This window comes from Hesperophylax consimilis, chromosome 5, assembly GCF_061612785.1.
Source record: "Hesperophylax consimilis isolate HC1 chromosome 5, BYU_Hcon_1.0, whole genome shotgun sequence".
In the NCBI taxonomy this organism is placed as follows: Eukaryota; Metazoa; Arthropoda; class Insecta; order Trichoptera; family Limnephilidae; genus Hesperophylax; species Hesperophylax consimilis.
In genome coordinates this window covers 1,303,731-1,317,730 of record NC_142840.1, presented here as the reverse complement: position 1 = coordinate 1,317,730, position 14,000 = coordinate 1,303,731, and the positions used below count along the sequence as shown (strand labels likewise).

At 32.8% G+C, this 14,000-nt stretch overlaps 1 protein-coding gene and 4 non-coding genes across 5 annotated transcripts in view; 3 read left to right on the top strand and 2 right to left on the bottom strand.

Moving 5' to 3' along the window:
• Ten-m (teneurin transmembrane protein Ten-m) overlaps positions 1-14,000 on the top strand; it is a 540,838-nt gene that overhangs the window by 241,436 nt on the left and 285,402 nt on the right. The gene's annotated exons all lie outside the window — the stretch shown is intronic.
• On the top strand, positions 5,808-5,926 carry LOC149423406 (5S ribosomal RNA). Its single transcript, XR_016302240.1, has one exon. It is a non-coding gene; the product is annotated as a 5S ribosomal RNA (ribosomal RNA).
• On the top strand, positions 6,249-6,367 carry LOC149423405 (5S ribosomal RNA). Its single transcript, XR_016302264.1, has one exon. It is a non-coding gene; the product is annotated as a 5S ribosomal RNA (ribosomal RNA).
• Positions 7,236-7,354, bottom strand: LOC149423404 (5S ribosomal RNA). Its single transcript, XR_016302263.1, has one exon. It is a non-coding gene; the product is annotated as a 5S ribosomal RNA (ribosomal RNA).
• LOC149423403 (5S ribosomal RNA) lies at positions 7,676-7,794 on the bottom strand. Its single transcript, XR_016302239.1, has one exon. It is a non-coding gene; the product is annotated as a 5S ribosomal RNA (ribosomal RNA).

Sequence of the window (14,000 nt, the reverse complement as noted above, 5' to 3'; positions counted from 1 at the left end):
AAGACATCCGGATGTATGGATTAGCCTCCGCCGCGTGTTGAACTCTTGCAATCATCATTTTGAAATGTCTGATAAAATATTTTTACAGTAAGTGTAGTTTTAAGTATTCGACATGGTTTAAATTAAGATGTGTTTACCTGCGTTCATTCAACTTTGTTGTGTTTCATTAGTTCAATTAGACTATTATATATTACTGGAATCAAATCAATACACTTATTTACTCGAACACAACATTTATAAAAACGTCACAAGTACATAAACACTACACAAGACAACATAATAAATTGTACACTAATACAGAAAAATTGAAAGAGGTAAAAGAAGCATAGGACATGAGGGTATACACATTTGTAATCTTCTTCCCGATAGACTCAAAAAAAACATATAATACATAAAAAAGTGTTCAATCCGATAAGTGAAAAAATTTATTATTTATTTATTATTAAGCGCCATAAAAGGCTTTTACAATAATGTGATATATGAGATTATAAGTACACAGTGGTACATAGGCGAATATTAGTATTACATTTAAGAACACAACAATATGTATACAAAACGACATTGAATGTGAAACAGAAATTTTCTTAAGACATTGAAATTTTCTTAAGACATAGAATGCTACAATAATAGAAATCACTTCATTTTTAAACAGGATAAAATATACAGAAAAGGTGACTTGCCAACAGATATAATCTAGCAAAATATTATAATAGCGCAAATAGTAGTGAGTTTATTGTTACAATCAAATTTATCTCCACTTGGCCACTATGGCCGGCGGGTATGGCAAAGTAGCTTCAACAATTCAGGGCTGTCAGAGACTTGACAATTAAAAATAACATTTTTCATTAAAATAATACATCCGTTAGCCAACACTATAAGACATCTGAAGCAAGCAGTTTATATAGATGCTATACATATACATTTCACATATATGTATATATGTGGAATGTATATGTATAAGAACACCATACATATGTTACACATAAAGAAGAACATAGTATGATGCAGTACAAACAGACATTTAACATTACACAAACATATCAGTTACATTCACAACCAAGTATTTTTGCCTTGATGCAAGACGGTGAGGTTTTGAAAATATCAAAAAGGTCTGTATACGTTATTATTTTTTTGGTAAACTAATGTTTAAGACAAGATTTTTTGTGCATAGCACAAAGGGTAACAATTATTTTACAAGCAATAATTATTAGCCTGAAACACTCATCCACATTGAAAAATCTCCTGATAAAAGATACATGACGCCAACGGGACTTGAACCCGTGTCCTTTCGATTTCCGGTCGACAGCTCTGACCACTGAGCTATGGCGGCTTATCTCTTATCCGCGAAATAATTCAATATATACTAGTGTTTCATTCAACAATTACTGCTTGTACAACAATTACTGCTTGTTAAAAAAATGTAACAATAATAGTCTGTATACGTGTTGGCAGTGCGGTGAAAACGCGCCAACGGTGAATGATACAAATAGTTATTGCTATGATTGTCACTGTGGAAAAGGTGGTGGAGTCGAGTTGATTTAACAGGGACACGAAAATTTATAACACTTAACATTTGAGGGCAGTCTGTGAGATTGTTCAGTAATTTAAAAAGTATAAGAATGTCATTAATAGTTCGCCGGGTAGAGAGAAGTGGTAGATTTAGACCAGACATTAATGTATTGTAGCAGATATCAATTACAGGCTGTCTCAATTTGAATTGAACGTATCGAAGAAATTTTCTTTGTACTTTCTCCAAGCGGTGTAAGTTACAGGTATAAATCGGAGACTATACAGGAGATGCATATTCTAGGTGCGATCTCACAAGAGAGCAGTAGAGTAATTTAATTGACTCGATGTTTTGAAAAGTCCTTGTGTTACGCATTACGAAACCTAGAATTTGCATGGCCTTATTGGAAATCGTTTCACAGTGACGATCAAAGGTAAGTTTTCTGTCAAAAATAACACCAAGGTCTTTGATAAATGGTACTAATGCAATTTCATTATTGTTTATTGAATACGATATGGTTATTGGAGTCCCTGAACGGTAAAAACACATGTGGAAAAACTTTTTTACGTTTAGGAATAATTTGTTTATTTCACACTAGCTAGCAAGTCTATCTATATTATGCTGAAGGATAAGTGTATCATTTAAACATTTTATAATCTTAAAAAGCTTTAGGTAATCTGCAAAAAGAATGAATTTGACATTTTCGAAACATAAAGATAGATCATTTATAAACAATACGAAGAGAAATGGGCCCAGATGAGAGCCTTGAGGAACTCCATATGTTACTTTAAATTTATATGAGACTTTATTATTTAATTTTACCATCAATTCGCGGTTACAAAGGTAACTATTCAACCATTTTAGGAATGATCCATGTATACCAAGGGCTTGCAGTTTCGCGAGAAGGATATTAATATTTACTCTATCAAAGGCTTTTGAAAAGTCAGTAAATATTGAATCTACTTGTGCACGAGACGTGAAAGCTTCTCAGATATAGTGTTCATATAATAGAAGATTAATTGTGGTAGACCGACTGGTCACAAAACCATGCTGTTCTGGACTAATAATATGCCTAAACTTAACAGCAATTTTATCTAAGACAATACTTTCAAACATTTTCGAGGTGGTAGACAGTATGCATATTGGTCTATAATTTAAAACACAATTTTTATCATCTGATTTAAATACAGGTGTCAAGTGATTAAGTTTCCAAGGATCAGGATATATTCCAGTTTGAAGTGACAGATTGAATATGTGTTGAAGTGGAACTGCTATAAACTGAGCGCATTCCTTTATGAATACCGGTGGAATTTTGTCAGAACCTGACCTCTTCTTACAATCTAGAGATCTGATCTTTGTATTAACATCATCCAGAGAAATGTGGCATGTTGATATGTCAGTTACATTGGTGTATTTAAATTCAGGTATAGTTACATTATCATTTTTCTGTTCATAAACACTTGAGAAATAATCAGTAAAGAGGTCAACTATTTCTTGATCACTATCAGCATGTTTTCGCCCTGAATACATTGATCTAGGACAGCCGTTGTTGTCTTTAAGAGAATTCACATAATTCCAAAAATGTTTTAGATTTGACTTGATAGTCTGCTCTACATCTGTAATACATTCTGAATAGCATTTTTTAGATAGACTTTTACATTTATTTCGTAAAACAGAAAAAATATATAGCAGTCAGTGGAGTTATTGGATTTAAAGTTAATGTGGGCAATTTTTTTACATTGAATGAGTTTTTTTAGTTCAATACTAACCCATTTTGGATAGCAGTCGTTACGTTTTACAATAGAAGTTGGTATGCAATTTTCAATAGTATCATAAAGGTTTGAGTTGAACACATTTGTTGCTTCTCCTACGTTTGTAGACATAAAAATGCGGGACCAATTGAGCGAAGAAAGATATAAGCGCACTTGATTATAATCGGCTTTATTGTACTTTCTTGTACTTGTACTTGTTCTTCTGCCTTATGTGCACAATGTGACAGACAGAATTGCCAGGCTATTGAGAAAGGAAAGTATCAAGACTGTCTTCGGAACAACGACAAAGATACAGGACTTACTGAGGTCTGCAAAGACTAAGTTTCCTCTGGAAACAGATGGAGTGTATAAACTCAGCTGTTCCGGATGTGACAAGGTCTATGTAGGCCAGACAGAGCGGACTATCTCCAAAAGAATCTCAGAACACTTCAGAGCTTGTAAACTCAGCGACCCTGACAAGTCGGCAATTGCCGAGCATTTGATTGACACCGGGCATTACTTTGGATTTGTTCCTGAATTTCTGGGGAGACCCAAAACTTATAGAGCACAGCTGATTACAGAGGCCATTGAAATCCATAAAAATCCCGTAAACATTAATAGAGACGATGGAGTTAAGCTCAATAGTTCCTGGTATTCGGTAATTGACGGCTATACCAGACCTAAACGAAGAAAACCACTTTAAATAAAAAAAAATTGATACGTTAATGTTAGCTCAGAGGGTTGGAGCTGGCAACACGGTATCACAACCTCATACATAAGCTCACATTTCACCACAACCTCAAATAACACATCTGCCCTGATGATGGACACTGCAATGCTGTCCGAAACGTTGGCTAAAGAAGGAGTTAGCGAAACACGGCATAACACCCCAAAAACAAATAACAAAAATACTTTTGGCCGTGAAAATCTTAAATCATATTTGGCTTTCTTGTAGTTTAGTTCGTGAACGGCAGGTTGGGGAGTAAGGAGTTCAATGGGTGCCAAATAAATGATCGCTTGTAAAGGGGGATGATGAGAGTCAATGGATACTATTGGTTCACGCGATTTGCTGACATTACTATTATTTATGTTTGATATGTCAAGAATTCTGTCATTTATATTTTTAACATGATTGTTTAAGGTTTAGTTAATAATGGCGTTTACTGTAGTATAATTGTTAAGATAAGATGTGATGTTAAATTATGTAAAACTGTTACTTGTATTAATATTTTATTTTTGTATTTAGTTAGAAAGCGAAATATTTATATTTCTTAAACCATAAATAATAAAATCTTAACCAATATAATTTTATGTTAAAATATTGGATATTGGAATTTTCCAAAATTTTTACTTTATTTCATAGTTTTTGAAGTGAAACTTCTTTAGCCGCGTAATGAATTTTCGGGAACGTAGTAAAACCGAGTCAAGATCGAAACGAAAAAGCGGGTACCCCCACCACCGCTCACCGTTCAGAAAAATGGTGTACAAAATTCGTTGTAATTATTAAACAAGTTAAATAACGTATTTTCGCACAATTTCGCAAGTCCAGTATGGTCTAGTGGCTAGGATACCTGGCTCTCACCCAGGAGGCTCGGGTTCGATTCCCGGTACCGGAAATTATTTTTGGTCAATTTTCTGAGATACTGTTTTATTTAATTTGTGTTTTGATTATTTCAGGTGATATTTTTAAGAATTCATTTTATTAAATACAAGCAGTGACTTGAAAAAAATCATAAAATTGTTAATTTTTCAATATGGACTTTTGGCAGCCGGGATGTATTTATAATTTCACAATTATTTTAGGAATGCGGAAGCACATCATGCAAGATTCCCATTCTTGCGACCCGGGTTCGATTCCTGGGCAGTGCACTCCTTTTTTATGGAGAATCATTATTTTTCAAAGGAAGGATATTTTTGATATAGTAAAATATAAATGCTTCTTAGCTCATCTCGACAACTGGCGTTGGTGGTGTAATGGTCAGCATAGTTGCTTTCGAAGCAGTTGATCCGAGTTCGATTCTCGGCCATGGAATATTATTTTTTTGTTTTTAAGGAATTTTTTTTTTTTAATGGTTGACCATAATATCAATCCACTAAGTAATATTTTAGGCCTGTAGCATAATTGAAAAGTTAAAGAATGATATAAAATTTTTTATGATGTTAACGATAAAAAAATGAAAAAAATGGGTGTGTCAAGCCTACGCAAGACAGAAGTGAAACTTCTAGTATTCTTCTCTCTCTCTCTTTTCATTTCATTCTCTCTTTTTTTCTGTCTATTGACATATTTATAAGTAGCATGTGATAAAAAAAATTAAAAGTTATAAAAAAAGAAAAAAAAAATTAGTTAAAGCGGGGATCGAACCTCGGTTCTTCACGACCACAGTCGTGCGCCCTGCCTGTAGACAGCGAAGATGAGTTAGGAGAGTGAGTTAAACTAGGTATATAATATTTACACCTTGCTAATGTTTTCAGTATTATTAGGGCTTTTTTATACTAATTTTCATATATTTATTGGCAGGTAGAGTAGAAATTAATATTGTTTAGCGTTTGCCAACGACCATACCATGTTGAACACACCGGTTCTCGTCCGATCACCGAAGTTAAGCAACATTGGGCGCGGTCAGTACTTGGATGGGTGACCGCTTGGGAACACCGCGTGCCGTTGGCCTATTTTTTATTTTAATTTCATGTTTTTTTTATTTTTTTATCATTACTATAATTAATAATATCATAAAATTCTTTAACTTTTCAAGTATGCTACAGGCCTAAAATATTACTTAGTGGATTGATATTATGGTCAACCATTGAAAAAAAAAATTCCTACAAACTTATTAATGTAATTACGATCTTTTTCAAGCGCGTATGTAATGATTATTTTTATCAACCTCGCACACACCTTGCTAATTTTTTCAATATTATTAGGGCTTTTTTATACTAATTTTCATATATTTATTGGCAGGTAGAATAGAAATTAATATTGTTTAACTTTTGCCAACGACCATACCATTTTGAACACACCGGTTCTCGTCCGATCACCGAAGTTAAGCAACATTGGGCGCGGTCAGTACTTGGATGGGTGACCGCTTGGGAACACCGCGTGCCGTTGGCCCATTTTTTATTTTAATTTTATGTTTTTTTTCATTTTTTTATCGTTAACATCATAAAAAATTTTATATCATTCTTTAACTTTTCAATTATGCTACAGGCCTAAAATATTACTTAGTGGATTGATATTATGGTCAACCATTAAAAAAAAAAAATTCCTTAAAAACAAAAAAATAATATTCCATGGCCGAGAATCGAACTCGGATCAACTGCTTCGAAAGCAACTATGCTGACCATTACACCACCAACGCCAGTTGTCGAGATGAGCTAAGAAGCATTTATATTTTACTATATCAAAAATATCCTTCCTTTGAAAAATAATGATTCTCCATAAAAAAGGAGTGCACTGCCCGGGAATCGAACCCGGGTCGCAAGAATGGGAATCTTGCATGATGTGCTTCCGCATTCCTAAAATAATTGTGAAATTATAAATACATCCCGGCTGCCAAAAGTCCATATTGAAAAATTAACAATTTTATGATTTTTTTCAAGTCACTGCTTGTATTTAATAAAATGAATTCTTAAAAATATCACCTGAAATAATCAAAACACAAATTAAATAAAACAGTATCTCAGAAAATTGACCAAAAATAATTTCCGGTACCGGGAATCGAACCCGAGCCTCCTGGGTGAGAGCCAGGTATCCTAGCCACTAGACCATACTGGACTTGCGAAATTGTGCGAAAATACGTTATTTAACTTGTTTAATAATTACAACGAATTTTGTACACCATTTTTCTGAACGGTGAGCGGTGGTGGGGGTACCCGCTTTTTCGTTTCGATCTTGACTCGGTTTTACTACGTTCCCGAAAATTCATTACGCGGCTAAAGAAGTTTCACTTCAAAAAAACATAAAATTAAAATAAAAAATGGGCCAACGGCACGCGGTGTTCCCAAGCGGTCACCCATCCAAGTACTGACCGCGCCCAATGTTGCTTAACTTCGGTGATCGGACGAGAACCGGTGTGTTCAAAATGGTATGGTCGTTGGCAAAAGTTAAACAATATTAATTTCTATTCTACCTGCCAATAAATATATGAAAATTAGTATAAAAAAGCCCTAATAATATTGAAAAAATTAGCAAGGTGTGTGCGAGGTTGATAAAAATAATCATTACATACGCGCTTGAAAAAGATCGTAATTACATTAATAAGTTTGTAGGAATTTTTTTTTCAATGGTTGACCATAATATCAATCCACTAAGTAATATTTTAGGCCTGTAGCATACTTGAAAAGTTAAAGAATTTTATGATATTATTAATTATAGTAATGATAAAAAAATAAAAAAAACATGAAATTAAAATAAAAAATAGGCCAACGGCACGCGGTGTTCCCAAGCGGTCACCCATCCAAGTACTGACCGCGCCCAATGTTGCTTAACTTCGGTGATCGGACGAGAACCGGTGTGTTCAACATGGTATGGTCGTTGGCAAACGCTAAACAATATTAATTTCTACTCTACCTGCCAATAAATATATGAAAATTAGTATAAAAAAGCCCTAATAATACTGAAAACATTAGCAAGGTGTAAATATTATATACCTAGTTTAACTCACTCTCCTAACTCATCTTCGCTGTCTACAGGCAGAGCGCACGACTGTGGTCGTGAAGAACCGAGGTTCGATCCCCGCTTTAACTAATTTTTTTTTTCTTTTTTTATAACTTTTAATTTTTTTTATCACATGCTACTTATAAATATGTCAATAGACAGAAAAAAAGAGAGAATGAAATGAAAAGAGAGAGAGAGAAGAATACTAGAAGTTTCACTTCTGTCTTGCGTAGGCTTGACACACCCATTTTTTTTTTTATTTCGTTTCAACCGTCTACTCCCGGCAAGCAAAAGTTTGAAGGAGACCGCCCGGCGAACACAAAACACGCGTAATCTGAAAGTCAAACCCAAGTATGCCTAAAGTAATATTAAAATGCTTACCGCATATTTTGTTCCAAAGCCGGCGTTATCGTTGTAAGGAAAGTCCGTCTCATCCATAACGCATGACTTCACTTGAGCTTTTAACACCGAGCGAGATCCGAACACTGCCAGTATACGATAACAGAATTATTATCATTTTGTTTGTTGATTTATGCAATAATACATTTACAATCAGAGTGCTTCATCCTTATGAATAACAGTGAAAGGGTTTTTGGATATTTATCGAGAGGAAGAATCTTTGGAGTCATTCACGATAATATAGTCCGGCAGATAAGGTATAATCCCAACCATTCTAATTTTTTGAGTAATCGTCAATAACAGTAGGATATTTTTAATAAGTTTAGAAGGGTTGACACAAGCTGAGAACAAAATGATGACTAGACCAACAAGACACAACCACGAGATATGTCAATTGTTTGAATATCAGTCATGTTCACAAAACTGGGCAGCTTCATTGAGTCAGGGTATGTATGGTATGTAGGGATGGAAGATTTAATGAGCCAACAACTAAAGCTATCAGTCCACATTGGAGTAGTGGGTAACAACCCTGGTGTATGGCAGTAAGGCAAGGAACTTGCAGAGGAAGGATAAATGTATTCTGAATGCTGTAGAAATGAGGTTTCTGAGGCACAATATTGGTAAAACTTTGTACGACCGATTTTTAAATCGAAATCATTTTTAAATGAGGAGATCCGGAAAGAATGTAAGGCAATTATAATACTTTAGATTGAGAAAGGAACCTGTAGACGGTTTAGACATGTAGAGCGGGTGAACGATGAAAGGAATATAAGGAGAATACATGACGCGGAAGACATGGCACAAGAAGGTGAATTAAAAACTTGAACCAATATGAATCAATTGCAAGTTGACATGAATCAAGAGTCAAAATAACGGGTAATTATGTATCAGACGATATAAATGCGAATAAAGCAAGGAGTGTGCGTCGAAACATATTTGTGTGGCGGTGTATCTTCTCTGCCTATTTCTGCCGGTGTTTAGTTAGTTCGTTTTTTTTAACTACCAAAAGTCTTCTTCATAATCAGTCTGAAGCACGGAGTCAAAAAAATCTAATTTTTAATTGTTTAACTGAGTGTTAAAAAAAATCGCATTAGAAAACAAACAGAAGTTATTTTAGTTTAAGTTTTTTGACGTCTTTCTAATTTCGTCCGTGTTTAATTCTGACAGTGTACTATTAATAGCTAGCTTCATGAAATTTACACCTGTGTGATTTCGCCATGTAATCGATTTACCAACGTTGTTTACATTCCATTACATACTTAAAATGCGTATTAAATTATCAGTGTATTATTGTTATATAAAAAGAAAACACGATCTTTGGTAACAGTTATTCTCATTTGAAAGTAAAGAAAGTCTTTCATTTTCTCATTTTTACTTACCTGAAGTTTATGATTCTATTTTATTATTACAGGTAAGGAGATCCCTCTTGGCCCCCTTGGATCCCTCCAATTTGGAACTCGGGTTCTGTTCGTTACTGAAAAGGTAAGCGATTGGGAATTGAAAAACATAAATAACTAACCTCACAAACTCACACTAGATTTTAACAATTGGATAAAAAACTCATTTTCTTAAATATTTTTCTATGAATATCTTATATTGTAAAACACTTCTTTTTCGTATTTAAAAAAATATCTTATTAGTCAGCACATATTTAAAAACTAAAAAACTTAGATTAAATATACCATTCCTAAGAGAAAGTCCAGTTATATTCAATTTTTCAATTAAGTCCTAAATCCTGTATCTAAATTTCGCCAATAAACAATTAGATAATGTTAATTAAGTGTTAATCTCAAGTGACCTACCAGGTTAGTATTGTACTGTATATTTTCTCCATAAATAGTCAAGTAATAACATAGATCACTGTAGAAATGTATTATAAGTTTGTACAGTGCCCTTGAGGTGATTTTGCACAAAAACGGCGCTATACAAGTCATCCAATTATTATTATTATTAATATATCTAGGGAAAAAGAAGTCACTTTAATTTTCAATAAGATGGCAAATTATCGATTTAATAAATAAAATAATTCACGGTCACGATCACGGTATGTGTTCGCAATATATTATATAATTAACATTATTTATTAAACTTTCAAATCCAAATATTTTAGCTCTCTATCTCTATTTTACAATAAGATTAAGGAAGCTAAAATTGAAATTTTAAAATAAGATTAAGGAAGCTCATATTGAAATTATAAAATAAGAATAAGGAAGCTAATATTGATATTTTACAATAAGATTAAGGAAACTAATATTGATATTTTAGTATAAGATTAAGGAAGCTTATATTGAAATTTGGCAGTAAAATTAAGGAAGCTAATATTGATATTTTACAATAAGATTAAGGAAGCTAATATTGATATTTTTGCAGACAATTTACATTTTTTCAGGAAAATCCTGCTGTAACTACGATTGGGCTTAATCTATTTTTGTATTTTTTTAATTAATTTTTTGTTACATTATTACAGAAACAAAATTTAAAAAAACTTGGAAACATAAAAAAAGAGGGACAACGAATCCCACGAGTATAAGTATAAGTATAAGTATTACACAAAGTCTTAGTTTTCGGGAAAAAAATATGTAAAAAGTATATAAGCGTGATTTTATTTAGATAAAATATGTATAACAGATATAAGCGTGATTGAATTTAGATAAAAAGGGTTAAATTATGGACTATAGGTGATGATAACAGTTAACGTTTTGCCATAAATCTCTTCACAGTATTGCAACTAGTGAATTATATACGCAATACATTAATAAACCTTTATGATTATTATTATTATGTAAATGATTATATTGTATCTCTTGTCTCCTTCAAAACTATCTTATGTACTAGCACAGACTCGACAAAATCAAGGGACATTATAATTGTGGGATTTGTGAAGTATTTAAAAAAAATCTTTGCCGCAGGTTTTGAGGAGTATATATTTACTTTTCGAATAACCGTTAGTAAACTTAATACATACGACATCTGTCAAATAATTAAACATAACGAATCATTTTGTTAAGTACCTAATTTACTACAATTATTATTCGATTTTTGAAAATGTTGACAACCAAAAATAGTATATTTTTAAATATGTATCTTTTGACTGAGTTTTACTGAATGGATTGTTCATACCCAGTAGGTTTAAATAATTAGGAAGGTAAAGCAACGAAGATAATTGAATCAACTGTAAACAGTTTTAGTTAGAGCTCGTTCCCACTGTGCCGTAAATACCGAGTTAATTGCAATCATCACATCGCATTTCCCTTTATCGAAGCGCCAGTAGCTATACTCTGAGAACAATACAATCATGGTTCAAGTAATCTGGATTATCCCTTCATCGCGGAAACTGGAGATAAGAGCTTCGAAGCCGGCACCATCCGGCGAAGTGTTTACTCTTTAGAGTCCAAATTACGTTTCTTATTATTTTATCAGAAGAGATCATATCGCGTTGCTAACGAAGTGGCGACCGCACCTTAAATGAATCCCAAATCTGTAACAATAGACCGTCCTGAAAGGGAGCTTTTCACAATTAAACCGGGAGATTTGATCCCGGAGCTGATAGTAAGAATTGAGGATATCATGATGTGTGTACATTATATCTACTGTACTCCATACAATTACACTGAGACTTTGTCTTCCGTTGCGTAGGTTTGATACTGTTGAGATTAATTAGAAAGATTGCCCAGAAGTTGTGGGGCGCAGGTCTCTCGGCAATCCCTCAATCACATCCCCATTAACCTTTTGAAGAATTCACCGCCTTAAAAACCAAATTGCCGCAAAAACTTTTCATTCTTAATTACAATACCTTTAACGCAAATTTTATTTGCATAATTAATTGTTACAAGAACTTTAAAGTGCCTACGTACGCTTTTCGCGCATGGTAGATGTTATCTCGGTCATTTAACAGAAAGTTCCTTTGAAGCTTCTTTACGCCCCGCTTCAGATTGGCATCGCGAGTCCAACCAAAATACCGAGCTTTAAAAATGTATTTCGAATAAAGTTTAATCATCTTCAATTGTACGGTTGCGGCGTTATATTTCATAAGTCAACTTTACAGCAAAGGTCACGAAGGTTTTATTGAAATTACGTTTAAATGAAGAACATTGCCATTGCCTCGCCCGGAGGAGAATCATAAATCGTAATAAAACCATTAAAGTCGTTTAATTTCATTTAATTTAAGTTATTGTCTTGAAAAAATAATTTCGAGCGTTTAAGTTTTCCGCTTTACAACTGAGAAATTAATGTTTGGGAAATAATTCTAGCCTCTTCTGGCTATAAATTTGTTGGTTAGTTGTTTTTATTTAACTTTTGAACGCAACAGGGACACTTTCACAAAAGTTTCTATTCTCGAAGTGTTTTGAATTTTATTCTGGCGGTCTCCTTACTGAAGAAGCAATTAAAGCATTTTGTTTGGACGTTACGGGAATACTTTCCGCCAAAGTGTCCACATAAAGGTTTCTATTGAAAGGCTGATTGTTTCGGTATATTTTATTAATTTATACATATAATGCTTTCGTGAAAATGTGGTTACGAAAGATCGGCTCGTGTCCTTTATGTTAAAAATAAATCGAAAAATATTATATTATTTCTTCGTTTCCACAAAATGGTACGGAAAATTTCCATTTCTCCCAGCAGATCTCGTATGTCGAATAATTAACTTTCAGATTCAATTCCAACTCATTAGGATTCCAGTTTATCTCCTTTTACCTGCCTTGATTACCTCTTTGGTTCGTATAATTGACTTAATCCAGTTTTGGGCGAACATTGACTCAAATCTATGAATAAACTGATTATACTCGCCGTCAGCCTCTTCTTTAAAGTTTTTTTTTCAAATAATGTAGTATTTTTCCTTTTAAAATACTGTTGATTCGTATCACTTAATGTGTATAACATGATGTAAGTTTAGTAAAAGTTTTATTTTCGTTTGCAGAGATGGTAAAAAAAAGCTTCATTATGTAAAAAATAATGTAACCTTACCAAACGCCTTGTCATTGATAGTTATTATAGTATGTATTGTGCTAAAACTTGCTGTATTTATATTGTGTATATGCTAATAAAAATGTAACCTAAAATAATGTATTGCTGTTTAGGATCCTATATAAAACATCTATAAGTAAACCATAGACAAAATGCGAGAAATAATTAACTTAAAAATCTGCCTCAACACAGGTTCGCCTAGTGAGGCAGGTTATGCACAACTTAAAATATAGTATATTAAGCCATATCTTTATAACACTCATGCATATTTACTTTTTCTTCTATTAGAAACTGTTCTATTATTGTAACATTAGTTTTTCAATAATGTCATTGTTACTAATTTACATATAGGTATTTTACTTACTAATGATATACTATATATTCTGTATTTTTTTTGATGAAATAAACAAAATTAATTAAAAAATAAATCAATAAATAACTAAATTTAATATTTAATAGACATTTTAAAACTATCGAAAACAAACATTTGTGGCTAAAAAACTAAACATATAAACTATTTATATGTTTGTAGTCTTGAGGAAGGTGGAGATCAACCGAAACCTGTCGACCATTATAACTCAAACAAAGAGGTTTAAAACAAATAACTTTAAACATTTGAAGTTTCAAAACATTTTAGTTATTAAAAAAAAAACTTATTTATTTTTTCATGTAAATTTTGAAGTTCAATGAGACAAAATTTTACTTTTAACCACAAAAACAAAAT